The following is a 14,726-nucleotide window of genomic DNA, read 5'->3' on the forward strand; positions in this document are numbered from 1 at the left end:
TCCCTGCTGATGAGACCTCGTGCTCCGCATCATCGTATTCTTCATCCACGCCGAGCCAAGCAACCGGGGGAGCACTACATCACCGTCGCCATCGTCTTCTTCCACCTCGGGTCACCGAGATCGCCGGTGACCTCCCGTCGTCACCAGCCCCTCCCCGAGCTCTCCGATGCCCCCGTTGCAACCGCTGTGAGCTCCTGCCCCTAACCCCCCTCCTCCCCGCATCGATTGCGCCGTGTAGCCGCCGTTTCCACCGGAGCCGAGAGCACCTAACCACCGGCCATGATGCCGTCGTGGCTACGGCCGTGCAAGCACATGTCCGAGCTCACCACTTCAATAAGTGCAGCCCCACGATTCAAACGCACCAACCCTTGGCTCCTTCCGTGCCCTACCACGTCCATTCCGAGCTCACCCGAGCGCCGGCTGCCGCCGCGAGCTCTGTTCCGGCGAGCTCCAGTGCCCCCACAGCCACCCACCTGCTCCTCTGGATGCGGGTGAGCGAGGGCAACCCACTGGTGCCCTTGGCTTGACCCACTGCCATCTGTAGCGCCATCTCTGCCATTGCCCGAGCTCCGGCCGCCGCAAAGCTCGACGCCGTCAGCGCTGTAGACCACCCCAGCACTGCTGCTTGCTCCGTTGGATGCGGATGAGCACCAGCTCCACGCAAAGCCCTTCGCCACTCGTTTGGTCACCAAAGGGCAAAATCCGAGCCCCTCCGTCGTCTCGGCCTCGCCGGCGACTCAACGCCGCCGGGATTGACCCTGCTAACTAGGGGTTTAACCCCATCTGACCAGGGTTTGACCACCCTGGGCCACTGGTGCGTGGGGCCAGCCCTACAAATTAACCTAGGTTAGTGTTAATTTATTTAGTTAGTTTAACTAACCACTCACATGCGGGTCCCACACATCAAGTTTGACCTGGACCGAGCTGTTGACCTGCTGACGTCACTGTGAGGTCATGCTGACGCAATAAAACCTTTCTGGAATTTAAATAAATCTTAAATGATTTATTATTTTCAAAAAATGCCCAAAACTTCTAAAATTCAAATAAATTAAACCGTGACTCCAAATGAATAATTTATATATGAAAAATTATCAGAAAAATCTAATCTATCCATTTATGCTACTTTCATGCATGATCAACCAACTTATACCCACTATATAAGTGAAAACATAATAATAGCATTTTAAATGCTAAATATGGAGTTTGCATATGAACCTTTGGTCCATATGGACTTCGTTTAAATTGTTGCTAGATGCATTAGTGCAAATCATAACATTATTGCCATGTCATGATCATGCATCATATTGTGCATTGCATTGATTGTGTTCTTCTCAGTTGCCGGTGTTTGTCCCCTCTCGGTAGACGTGTATCGACGATGTGATCGATGACACGGATGAAGAACTATATTATCTTCAGAAGTGCCACGCAAGCAAAACCCCTTGTTCATTCCGATACAACTCCACTCTCTCGATCCTGCCCTCTTTTACTGCATTAGGACAACAACGATTCATCTATTACTTGCTGCGGTAGCTGAACCCCTTTCCTTTGCATGACCTGTCATTGCCACAGTAAATAGATGAAACCCAGTAGCATGAGTAGGAGTTGTTTGAGCCTTGTTGTGCCTACTCATTCATGCTTATTTGTCATGCCTGCTACTGCTTAGAGTTGAGTCAGGTCTGATTCATCGGGGATGAATTGGAATGTGGTGAACATGTCCTACCGTTGAGAGCTAAGTGTGTGAACACGATTTGGTAAAGGTAGCGGTGAGAGGCCATGTAGGAGTACATGGTGGGTTGTCTCATTGCAGTCGTCCTTAGGAACTGAGTTCTGTGTTTGTGATTGATGAACAGTTACTACCACACATTGGGCTCCGGGCGCTCCAAGCTCTCTTGACTTATTAATCAACCTAATCTCTGTCCAGGAGTTGCAACTAGTTTCTGGTGTTTGTATGTAGTGTTAGTAGTCTACCAAGTGGCATCCGGTACAGGTGGGCTTGGGACAGACTAGGCACAGTGGCCCGGTGTACCAAGTGGCACCCGGATGGTGGGCTTGGGAACCTTGCTCACATCGTTTGGGGCCGTGAGCGACACCCCGGCCGGATCACCTTGCGCATGGAACCCGAATAGGTGATAAACCTGGACTAGAGACTTATTGGTTAGTCAGGTCGTGGCTGACTCCCTCGCCAGGCTTCCGCTTGAAGGTTGCCGAGATACACGATGTGTACATGGTGGTAAGTGGCGAGAGCGTGTGTGAAGAAGTACACCCCTGCAGGGTTATCATTATCTATTCGAATAGCCGGATTCCTCGGATATGGAAACTTGGACCCCTTGCATAGTTCATAGACAAGTGAAAGTGGATACTCTAAAATGCGCAAGATAAGCGTGAGTGCTATGGATGGCGTTATCTCAGGGAGACGGGGGCGGATCCATAGTGGTGTATTGGTATGGTGAATATGTGGACTCGTGTGCGCCACCTCAAAAGAGTTACTTGTAGTCGTAGTTCAGGTTAGCCACTGAGTCAATGCTGGCTTGCTGCAGTTAAACTCCACCACCCCCTTTCGTTGGGTACATTTGTACTCACGTTTGCCTATTCTATGTTTTGGAGAGAGACTTCAATCTCGCTAGTAGTTCCGCGTGGACTTCGATGTTTAGCTTGTTACCTCAGCTACGATCTTGTATCCTTGGGAGGGTCTTGTAGATAGTCAGGCTTCTCAGCCTTTTTCATTTGTAGATGTCTGTACTCAGACATGTTAAGCTTCCGCATGTGCTTGTTGCTTGTATGCTCTGTATGTTGGGGCATGAGACCCATGCTTGTAATATCTCGCTCCTCGGAGCCTAATGAATAAATACTCTGAGTCGTAGAGTCTTGTTGTGATGCCATGTTGTATTGCACATATTGAGCATATTGTGTGTATGATTGAAATGCTTGGTATGTGTGGGATCCGACAACCTAGTTGTTTATCCTTGATAGCCTCTCTTATGGGGAAATGTAGTCTTGTGCTTCCGTGAGCCATAATAGTTCGCTACAGCCCGGTTCACCGGAGTCCTGCTAGCCCAGCACTACTGCTCCGAAACACTTGACTGACCGGCATGTGATTCACTTCGTTCCTGTGACTATCCCTTCAGGGAAATGTCACGCAGTGACATCCGGAGTCCTGCCTAGCCTGCTACAGCCCGGTTTCCCGGAGTCCTGTTAGCCCAGTGCTACAGCCCGGATTCACACGCTGCTGACCGACATGCTCGATGTGATTCATGTATGCCTGTCCCCATAGGTTAGTGCCGCTTTGGGTTCACGACTAGCCATGTCGGCCCGGGTTCTCTATCATATGGATGCTAGCGACACTATCATATATGTGAGCCAAAAGGCGCAAACGGTCCCGGGCCATGGTAAGGCGACATCCGTGGGAATACCGTGTGTGAGGCCGCAAAGTGATATGAGGTGTTACCGGCTAGATCGATGTGACTTGGAATCGGAGTTCTGACAGCTTTGGTATCAGAGCCTGACTGCCTGTAGGATTACCAAGCCAAGCTGGTCGAAGTTCAGTCTAGAAATGCTTTAGTTATGTAAGGGAATTGATTGTGGAAGGGAACGTCAGGCTCTTTTTACTCCTTATACATTATGCCCTTCTGATATGAGTCACCCTCTTCTTTTCTACGGGGATTAAGAACTAGGCTTCTCTTCTATCTCTCAGGATGACGTGTTACTAAACCGTACTTTCCTAGGATCGTTGAGTTAAAGCCTCGGTTCAGTTCCTACTACCTCCATATGTTCATAGCTGGCCTCAGAACCTTGATATTGTGATGTTGAATGGTTATGCCACCATTTTTGCAGGATGTCTCAAATCATTTTGAGCATTTACAGCCGTTATGCTGTCCGTCATCCCAGGTTTCTAGATAGTCTGATGCACTTGCAATCACTCCTCCATGTTACTGATGTCCATTTGGGCCAGATTAATCACACTAACCAGTGTGTTGAGGTATTCCATTGCCTCGATATATATGTTGGAGATATTATTATGACCCTAGGTATCCTAGAGAACCACCCAGTAATCTAGCCATGTTTGGTGTTCCCAGTGTGATGATTCTGGCCACCATTTTCGAAAGCATCTCGTGATGTTATTTAGTTAGTAGGTATTCTACTCCTGGGTTTTGAACCTGAGATTCACCCTACTTCATCTTGTTAGTATTTGCTATTTCCCTTAAGATATTAGTAACCTTGTGATAATCCTCGAGGTCTGTGGAATATCGTTCTTCCAGTACCATGAGCCAACATGGCAGAAGTTATTTGGACCAAAAGATCACAATCAGAGTGCTCTTGAGGAGTTCCCCATTCATAATTGTGACTCTGCCAGTCCTACCTCTTTGCATGGGTTATCCAGAAGAATTATTTTGAACTTTGCTTGACATACTGGTCTATGCACCTACAACTCAGAAAGTTATATATTCCTTTGAGTTGTCCCTCTTTAGTTATTTTCTGGCCCTATGTCTATCAATTGATAGTCAGGACTAATTGTGCATCCGTGTTATCAATGCTTATTATTCTTGTGGTCCGTCAAGCCATCCTATTCCAGAATGACTAGCAGAAACAAACTCCAGAACCTCATCCATATCTAGGATTGGGTCAAAACAATTGTATTCCGCAGATCAAAATGCCAATCCAGCTTTTGCTTTGCTCTACCTTGGAGTGTTACCATCTTTATGTCAGGAGTCTCATGAGACTTGCACCACCTCTTATAAATTCTTGACGTAGTAATACTTCTTGCCATCATTGTTCATTCCTCGGTTCCGTGTTATTGTAACCGGAGTGCCAACAAGTGCACTGTGATGTACGAAATCAATACTCCTAACAACTCCATTGCTTGGTAGTTAATGGACAATACTTTCATTCTTAGCGTGCTGGTTATTGAATCATCATCCTAAGATTGATCGTGCTACCTAGTCCATATTTCCGGGTGCACTCATCGACCAATGAGTTAGGATTGTGACAATCCCTCGCTCCTTGATCATATCGTCTTGCCCTGAAAACCAAGATTGTTCTCGAGTTTAGTAACATATCGGTGGTTCGTGAATTTCCGAATATCTTCTCGGAAGTGTAACCAGGTTGTCACCTGACCCCTATGTTGAGTTCGTGATCAAGTTGGTTTCTTGTAAACCACTCCTTCTCCAAGGATCCGTGTTGGATACCCCTGAGCTAGTCGGTTAAGCTAAACAACAACTTGGAGAGTTGGAAGATGATAGCTTGTCCGACTTAGTTCATTGCAAAGGGCTATCCTTGTGTTTGAATAGATGTTGAAGAAGGATGATATCTTCATCGATTGGTCCTCGTGGTCAGTTGCTGGGTCTATCATCTTGTCAAAATTTTGATTTGGGTGTGGGCTATCCTCAAATCAAATTAGAGCGAACGATGTTCATAATGTTGTCTTACTCGCGGTTGTCCCTAGAGAATACACCATTATATCTTTTGGGTCTGACCAATGCTATCATCTTGTTCACATAATTGTGTAATTCCACTTATATGGAAACCTGGATGAATTGTTGTTGAGCCCATCAGCAACATTTTTATCTCCTCCATGATTCGTGTTGAACATATAGCTAGTGTTGGAAACTTCTAAGAGCATTATCTTCATGTCTTCTTCATGAAGCATATGTTGGATGAAAGAAGTGACTTCCTCTAATTCATGCGCATTTGATGCAAGTTGCCGCCGTGAATTCGAGAAAGTCAATGTTGCTTCCTCTGGAATCATCCCAAATCGGTCATGCATATGTGCGAAGTATTCTATGGTTTGGAGACTTGCAACCTTCATTCTATATGTATCCCTAGCACACCAAGCCACTGATTGATTTATTCAAGGATAATGAGTTCTAAGTGCTAGTCCTGAAGGTACCAGACGGATTTGTACAAGATTCCATTATCCTCAATGATGGTTCCCAACCAGAACTTGGTAGTGTTTTATTGTAAGACTACTCTATGGTCATGCTTGTCTTGGACAACATGTTCACATGTGTGTAGCAAAACCAGCTCATGTTTTGGAGCTTACTACCATAGTCCATTTCCCGAGAATCTCGCAACGCCATCTCGTCGATTTGTATTGCAAACTTTCATTCTCCTTTCTAGACTTGATGAGTCTGGATTATCCTGACACCAACCAGATCTGAATCTCAGGCAGATATGATGGTTGGCACGTTTCTCAAGAACTATAATATTGGTCTCCCTGTAACCCGGTAAAGTGGATGTTGTGGCCAACACACCCTCCTGGAAGACTTATTATTGTAGTATCTTGATTGAGGAAGTTGGCCACCTCCCCATAAGGATCTCATAGAATTTATTCCAGTAGTTGTTCCTTATGGATTTTTGTGTTCCCGAAGTCCTACCCTTTACTTGATGTTCTAGATACCAACCATATCAATAAATGGGTTATCCTAGCACATCAAGGAGAACATTTGAAGCGGAGTGCTAAATGTCTCTGGGTCGATCATCCAGATTTGCTTCTTGGCATTGCTAAGGAAAAATCTAAGAAAGTAATGTCCTCCTTTGCATTTGCATCCTCCATCACCGTTCATCATGGTAGTATGATGTGTTGCCAGGATCCTCGGCACGGATGTTGGTAAAACCTCGATGAATACGGAAATGCTCAAGTTCTTGAGAGCACGCTCAGTCACTGGGTTATATCCTCGGTATCAATTGGAATGTGCCTTCCATTGCCGAGTTGTCCTATAACTCTAGTTTCCTCTCCAAACTGAGTATGCCATTCTTTCGAACTCATTCAAACGATCAATTGTGATTTTCCTTAGGCTGGTATAGAGAGTTTCAATGATCTCTGAATCAAAAGTAATTCTTTTTGCCACTTAAGGGATAATTCTGCGAGTCATCCTTCTCTAGGGTGTCTCGTTATGGTATCACGGCAATTATCTCCTCACTACCTTGAAAACCATGCACCATCCTACTCTAGCATAGAATTATCGCCTACCAATTTGAACCTTTGTCAAATGTTTCTCTTCCATCATCTCTGGTGTGTGTTTTGCATCTTAGCTCAAGGGGTGTTTCTACATCTCATTCCGTGAGTTGATCTTGTGTTCATTAAGATAGATGATCCATTCTTGTGAGGTTGTCTTGCTCTCTTGTCGCCATGTTGGATGAAGTTCTCGAAGGAAAGGATGTCAAGATCAAAGATGATGATCGAATCAACGTTCTTATGAAGTGGAACCTGGATCGTGAAGTTTGTGTTAGCTTTGTGCCTCCCTGTCTTCTTACCTCACGTCTTGAATCTCAGGGCGAGATTCTTGTTTAGTGGGGGTGAGCTGTCACATCCCTAGCTTATGGTACTGCCTGGTGTTTTGCATCCTGTAGCATTCATGTCATCATATTTAAGTTTAAGAAATTTGAATTGGGGATTGATAAACCCTAGCACAAATTCAATTCAAATAGGTTCAACCAAAATATTTTCACTGACCTCAAAATATCCTTTTAAAATGTTCATGATTTATGGAAAAAGGTGAAAGCCTCTACCAGAGATGATGCATATTTTTCCAGGACATTTTGGTCATTGAATTAAATCATTATGATATTGAGTTGGACTTTAAAATTACCATTAAATATTGGTTGCTCCAAATATTCTGAAATTTGTTGTGTGGTTTGAAAATAATTCAAATATTCCTCACAAAAATTTACAGAATTAACCAAAGTGTTTTGGTTAGTATTTTATTTGCAAAACAACAGCACCTAGCTAACCTACCTGGCGGCCCAGCTGCGGCCCAGCACTGTTGGCCCAGCCTAGCAGGCGCCCCCACCGTCTTCAACCTCTGCCAGTAGGCAGAGGGAGAGACCTCGCACGCGGCAGAGCGCGCCACCTCCTGCTTCGCGCTGGCTATCCTCCCCCGAGTCCACCTGCACGCCCAGGAAATGAGGACGACCCCCTCTCACTTTCCCCTCCTTTCTCTGCCTCCTCCCCTTCCTCTAGCCTTTCTTCCTTGCGCCGCCGAGCACACCCGAGACCGCCGCTCGCTGTAGACATGGCCACCGGCCACCCCACTCCCTGCCGATGAGACCTCGAGCTCCGCATCGTCGTCTTCTTCATCCACGCCAAGCCAAGCAACCGGGGGAGTACTACATCGCCGTCACCATCGTCTTCTTTAACCTCGGGTCACCGAGATCGCCGGAAAGCTCCCTTCGTCACAAGCCCCTCCCCGAGCTCTCCGACGCCCCCGTTGCAACCGCTGTGAGCTCCTGCCCCTAACCCCCTCCTCCCCGCATCGATTGCGCCGTGTAGCCGCCGTTTCCACCGGAGCCGAGAGCACCTCACCGCCGGCCATGACGCCGTCGTGGCTATGGCCGTGCAAGCACATGTCCGAGCTCACCACTACAATCAGTGCAGCCCCACGATTCGAACGCACCCACCCTTGGCTCCTTCCCTGCCCTACCGCGTCCATTCTGAGCTCACCCGAGCGCCGGCCGCCGCTGCGAGCTCCATTCCGGTGAGCTCCGGTGCCCCCACAGCCACCCACCTGCTCCTCTAGATGCGGGCGAGCGAGGGCAACCCACTGGTGCCCTTGGCTTGACCTACTGCCGCCTGTAGCGCCATCTCCACCGTTTCTCGAGCTCCGGACGCCGCAAAGCTCGACGCCGTCAGCGCTGTAGACCACCCCAGCCACTGCTGCTTGCTCCGTTAGATGCGGATGAGCACCAGCTCCATGCCGAGCCCTTCCTCCACTCGTTTGGTCGCCGGAGGGCAAAATCCGAGCCCCTCTGCCATCTCGGCCTCGCTGGCGACTCAACGCCGGCGGGATTGACCCTGCTAACCGGGGGTTTAACCCCGTCTGACCAGGGTTTGACCACCCTAGGCCACTGACGCGTGGGGCCAGACCTGCTAATTAACCTACGTTAGTGTTAATTTATTTAGTTAGTTTAATTTACCACTGACATGCGGGTCCCACACGTTAGGTTTGACCTAGACCGAGCCGTTGACCTGCTGATGTCACTGTGAGGTCATGCTGATGTAATAATTCCTTTTTGGAATTTAAATAAATCTTAAATGATTTATTATTTTCAGAAAATTCCCAAAACCCCTTTCCTTTGCATGACCTGTCATTGCCACAGTAAATAGATGAAACCCAGTAGCATGAGTAGGAGTTGTTTCAGCCTTGTTGTGCCTACTCATTCATGCTTGTCTGTCATGCCTGCTACTGTTTGAGTTGAGTCAGGTCTGATTCATTGGGGATGAATTGTAATGTGGTGAACATGTCCTACTGTTGAGAGCTAAGTGTGTGAACACGATTTGGAAAAGGTAGCGGTGAGAGGCCATGTAGGAGTACATGGTGGGTTGTCTCATTGTAGTCGTCCTTAGGAACTGAGTTCTGTGTTTGTGATTCATGAACAGTTACTACCACACATTGGGCTCCGGGCGCTCCAAGCTCTCTCGACTTATTAATCAACCTGATATCTATCCAGGAGTTGCAACTAGTTTCTGGTGTTTGTAGGTAGTGTTAGTAGTCTACCAAGTGGCACCCGGTACAGGTGGGCTAGTGACAGACTAGGCACAGTGGCCCAGTGTACCAAGTGGCACCCGGATGGTGGGCTTGGGAACCCTGCTCACGTCGTTTGGGGCCGTGAGCGACACCCCGGCCAGATCTCCTTGCGGATGGAACCCGAATAGGCGATAAACCTGGACTAGAGACTTGTTGGTTAGTCAGGTCGTGGACGACTCCCTCGCCAGGCTTCCGCTTGAAGGTTGCCGAGATACACGATGTGTACATGGTGGTAAGTGGCGAGAGCGTGTGTGAAGAAGTACACCCCTGCAGGGTTATCATTATCTATTCGAATAGCCGGATTCCTCTAATATGGAAACTTGGACCCCTTGCATAGTTCATAGACAAGTGAAAGTGGATACTCTAAAATGCGCAAGATAAGCATGAGTGCTTTGGATGGCGTTCTCGCAGGGAGACAAGGGCGGATCCATAGTGGTGTATTGGTATGGTGAATATGTGGACTCGCGTGCGCCACCTCAAAAGAGTTACTTGCAGCCGTAGTTCAGGTTAGCCACTGAGTTAAAGCTGGCTTGCTGCAGTTAAACTCCACCACCCCCTTTTGTTGATACCGATGCATATGTAGGTAGTTCTGATGTAACTCTTGCTGGGTACATTTGTACTCATGTTTGCCTATTCTATGTTTTGCAGAGAGACTTCAGTCTCGCTAGTAGTTCCGCGTGGACTTCGACGTTTAGCTTGTTACCTCAGCTACGATCTTGTATCCTTGGGAGGGTCTTGTAGATAGTCAGTCTTCTCAGCCTTTTCATTTGTAGATGTCTGTACTCAGACATGTTAAGCTTCCGCATGTGCTTGTTGCTTGTATGCTCTGTATGTTGGGTCATGAGACCCATGCTTGTAATATCTCGCTCCTCGGAGCCTAATGAATAAATACTCTGAGTCGTAGAGTCTTGTTGTGATGCCATGTTGTATTGCACATATTGAGCATATTGTGTGTATGATTGAAATGCTTGGTGTGTGTGGGATCCGACAACCTAGTTGTTTATCCTTGGTAGCCTCTCTTATGGGGAAATGTAGTCTTGTGCTTCCATGAGCCATAGTAGTCCGCTACAGCCTGGTTCACCGAAGTCCTCCTAGCCCAGCACTACTGCTCCGGAACGCTTGACTGCCCGGCATGTGATTCACTTCGTTCCTGTGTCTGTCCCTTCAGGGAAATGTCACGCGGTGACATCCGGAGTCCTGCCTAGCCTGATATAGCCCGGGTTCCTGGAGTCCTGTTAGCCCAGTGCTACATCCCGGATTCACACGCTGCTGACTGACATGCTCGGTGTGATTCATGTATGCCTGTCCCCATAGGTTGGTGCCGCTTTGGGTTCACGACTAGCCATGTCGGCCCGGGTTCTCTGTCATATGGATGCTAGCGACACTATCATATACATGAGCCAAAAGGCGCAAACGGTCCCGGGCCATGGTAAGGCGACACCCGTGGGAATACCGTGTATGAGGCCGCAAAGTGATATGAGGTGTTACCAGCTAGATCGATGTGACTTGGAATCAGGGTCCTGACATTAATGTCAGTCCCAAGCTTGGGGAGGCTATTATTAATGAAGATGATATTTTTAGTCTCCCAAGTTTTGATATGCAAATTTGTAATGATGATAGCATGCCTCCTACTTATGATGATTATTGTGATGATACTTATGCTATAAAAAGAAGTGATTATATTTATAAAACTTTTCATGATTATGGTTACCCCTTTTCTGAACATTATTATTTTAATGTAGAAACAATTTATAGTATTCGAGTTTCTTATGATACTCCCACTATTATTCATGAGAAGAAATTTTCTTATGTGGAGAGTAATAAAAAATTCTATGCTTGTAGATCATGAAAAGAATGCTTTAGATGCTGGTTATATTGTTGAATTCATTCATGATGCTACTGAAAATTATTATGAGGGAGGAACATATGTTGTAGTAATTGCAATAATATCAAGTTTCCTCTCTATGTGCTTAAAGTTTTGAAGTTATGCTTGTTTTACCTTCCTATGCTAGTTGATTATTATTCCCATAAGTTGTTTGCTCACAAAATCCCTATGCATAGGAAGTGGGTTAGACTTAAATGTGCTAGTCATATTCTTCATGAGGCTCTCTTTATGTTTCAAATTTTATCTTTTATGTGAGCATCATTGAAATCGTCATGCCTAGGTAGGGGCGTTAAACGATAGCGCTTGTTGGGAGGCAACCCAATTTTATTTTTTTCCCTTGCTTTTTGCGTGTGTTTAGTAATAAATAATTCATCTAGACTCTGTTTAGATGTGGTTTTATGCTTTTAATTAGTGTTTGTTCCAAGTAGAACCTTTGGGAAGACTTCGGGAAAGTCTTTGTGATCATGCTGTAAAAAACAGAATCTTTAGCGCTCACGAGAATTGCTGACATTTTTTATTGGAGAGTGATATTTAGTTAATTCTTTTTGCAGATAATTAATAGATAAATTACTCACGTCCATCAATTTATTTGAGAATTTTATGAGTTCATAAGTATAAGTTTGATCCAGATTACTACAGACTGTTCTGTTTTTGACAGATTCTGTTTTCCGTGTGTTGTTTGCTTATTTTGATGAATCTATGGCTAGTAAAATAGTTTATAAACCATATAGAAGTTGGAATAAAATAGGTTTAACACAAATATAAATAAAGAATGAGTTCATTACAGTACCTTGAAGTGGTGTTTTATTTTCTTTCGCTAACGGAGCTTACGAGTTCATGTCGTCGTCGTGCTCAATGAAGAGTGGGTTGGTAGAAGTACTTGGCCTATCCATCATTCCAAGACAAATGTGAGTGGTAGAAAGAGAAGAACGAATATCAAATGTACCTTGACCGAAGTATAAAGTGGATCGATGATCACTTCAATGTAGGACAAGGAAATAGTACAATTGGTACTAGCTCTTGTCAGTTTTTGACACCTACACAAGTAAAAGCTTTTGGTGGAGCTTGGTTAGGATGGTGGCACAAAATTTGATGCAATTGTAAGTGAGCTTCAATAATGTTGGAAAATATTCGCAAGATGCAATGTAACAAGTAGACCAAGCATATAAGGTACACGGAAACACACACGCAAAAAGATAAGTGGGGTTGGGCAACCAAGGATGAGCCAAAATGTGGAATCCACAAAAATGCTCTTGTTGCACAACACTAGAGAGACGCTAGCACGATTGCACAATAGGCGGATACAAGAACATGTGCACAACCTACTTAGCAAAAATGCAACGACTTCTATCCGAAGTATGCTTTATGCGAGGTGTTTCTATGATATGATCCAAGATGATCGAATATGACAATCTTAACGTTGTATGATGCGATGGTTCTTGCTTAAAAGCTCTTTGCTTATCTTTCCCCTTTGCTTAAAAGCTTGTTTGGCTCTTTGATGTTGGAGCTCTTTTCTTATGCGATGTTTGACGAACCAAGATAGCAATTGTGTATGTGATGATAACTTTGTGACACAAGAGATGATACCAATATATGCAACAATGATGTATGTATGCTATGGGAAGTATGATCACTAATGTGCACAAGTCTCGTTGTCGGCAATACTCAATTGCTAGTCTCGATGGGTAAGCAAAGCAAAGGAGTAAGGCTATGATGGCTATCAATGTAATGGCAAGAGTGATATGTCCAATACCAAGACGAGGTTACCGTTCTTTGGTTCCACATCCATAAGCAAGACCGAAGGACGGTTTTCAGCGACCTGGGCCTCGCTGGGCCTCAGCCAGGACCCAACCCACAAGGAAGACATGGACTACATATACAAGGGGGCAGCTATACGCGACTTGGCTTGGACGGAAAGGCCTTAGGCCTGGCTTGGTGAGGCGTGCTAGTTCCTCTGCATCTCGTCTTTATCCTCTGCTCTCCTTCTTCCTCTCAGTTCTCCACTAAATTCAAGAGTTGTAACCGAATCCATGGCTAGTAGAGTGAATTGGTACTGAGATCCTAACAATTGGTATCATAGCGGATCGATCCTCCACCAAATTCCTCAAAAAATCCACCAAATTTTGTTCTCCATCCTCCGCTTGCATCCTGTTCGACAGAGTGCCAAGCCACAAATTCGCCTGCCCCGAGGGCGTTCTCCATGCCTAGATCAGCGACGTTCGCAGGTGGTCACCATCGAGTCGATTCGCGAGTTGTTCCGTCGCTCCGGTGATGGGTATGTGATCTGCACTTACGAGCGGGTGGTGGACGGGATGTACGACGTGGAGGCGTACGTCCAGTTCCAGTCTCGATGGAGGGCGGCCCGAGCTCGAAATGCCCTGGATGGTCATGCTATCTATGATGGCTGTTGCATCCTTGCCATCGACCTCGTCCCGCCGGTCTACACCACCATCACCATGCTGGATGACGACGGGATGGCGCCCTCGTACTTCTACGATGACACTCCCTACGCGGAGTGAGCTGCAGCATTGGCCGCGGGCGAGCGCCATGATGAGGCGCCTGCTACATCCACCGACGACCTCCAACTCAAGGCGTCCATGAGCGCCATCAGCTCGACTCTGTCCAAGCTCACCACGCCTACAGCAGCAACTTCGTCTATGAACATCGACAACGCCGTCCTGGAGCTCAGTAAGAGTGACAAGGTGCTCGAAATCGATGCCACTATGATGCCCACCACTTGTTCGACAGGGTGCCCAAGTTGCAACACGCCCAAGGAGTCATCACTCACCTCGTTCAGATCACTACCTTCATCCATGATCCTTGAAAATGTCACCCATGAGCCTGGACTCGACCTGGACTCAGTGGCCTTGGTACGTGTGCCTGCTAAATTGGAAAGCGTTGGCACTGCCATGGACATGCAGCAGAACAACTACGAGGATGACAATCCTGTACAACACAAGGACATTTCCTCAGTACAACTTGCCACATCAGTTTGTGAGTGCCCTTCACCTAGTGCTTGGAAATTCCTTCCCTTCAAATTTCACAAGGTTGTTGCTCCATTAGTTTGGCCGCCTCTATTGCAATGGAATGAGAACCGTGTATGGCCACCCCCTTTCCTCCTGATGCAATGACACTGCGTCTGCACTTGTTATCATCTGCTAATTTTGAGTTATGCCAATTTCGGTCGCCACCTGATCATTTGTATGAGCAGAAACACACATGCATTTTAGTGGGTGTGAGCAGATGGTTTTTGTTTGAGCTGACCAACAATAAAAAGGTTACAATCTATGCTCGTGCAACAAGTGAAGGAAATCAATTGA

Source organism: Triticum urartu, chromosome 2 (assembly GCF_003073215.2).
Source record: "Triticum urartu cultivar G1812 chromosome 2, Tu2.1, whole genome shotgun sequence".
NCBI lineage: Eukaryota > Viridiplantae > Streptophyta > Magnoliopsida > Poales > Poaceae > Triticum > Triticum urartu.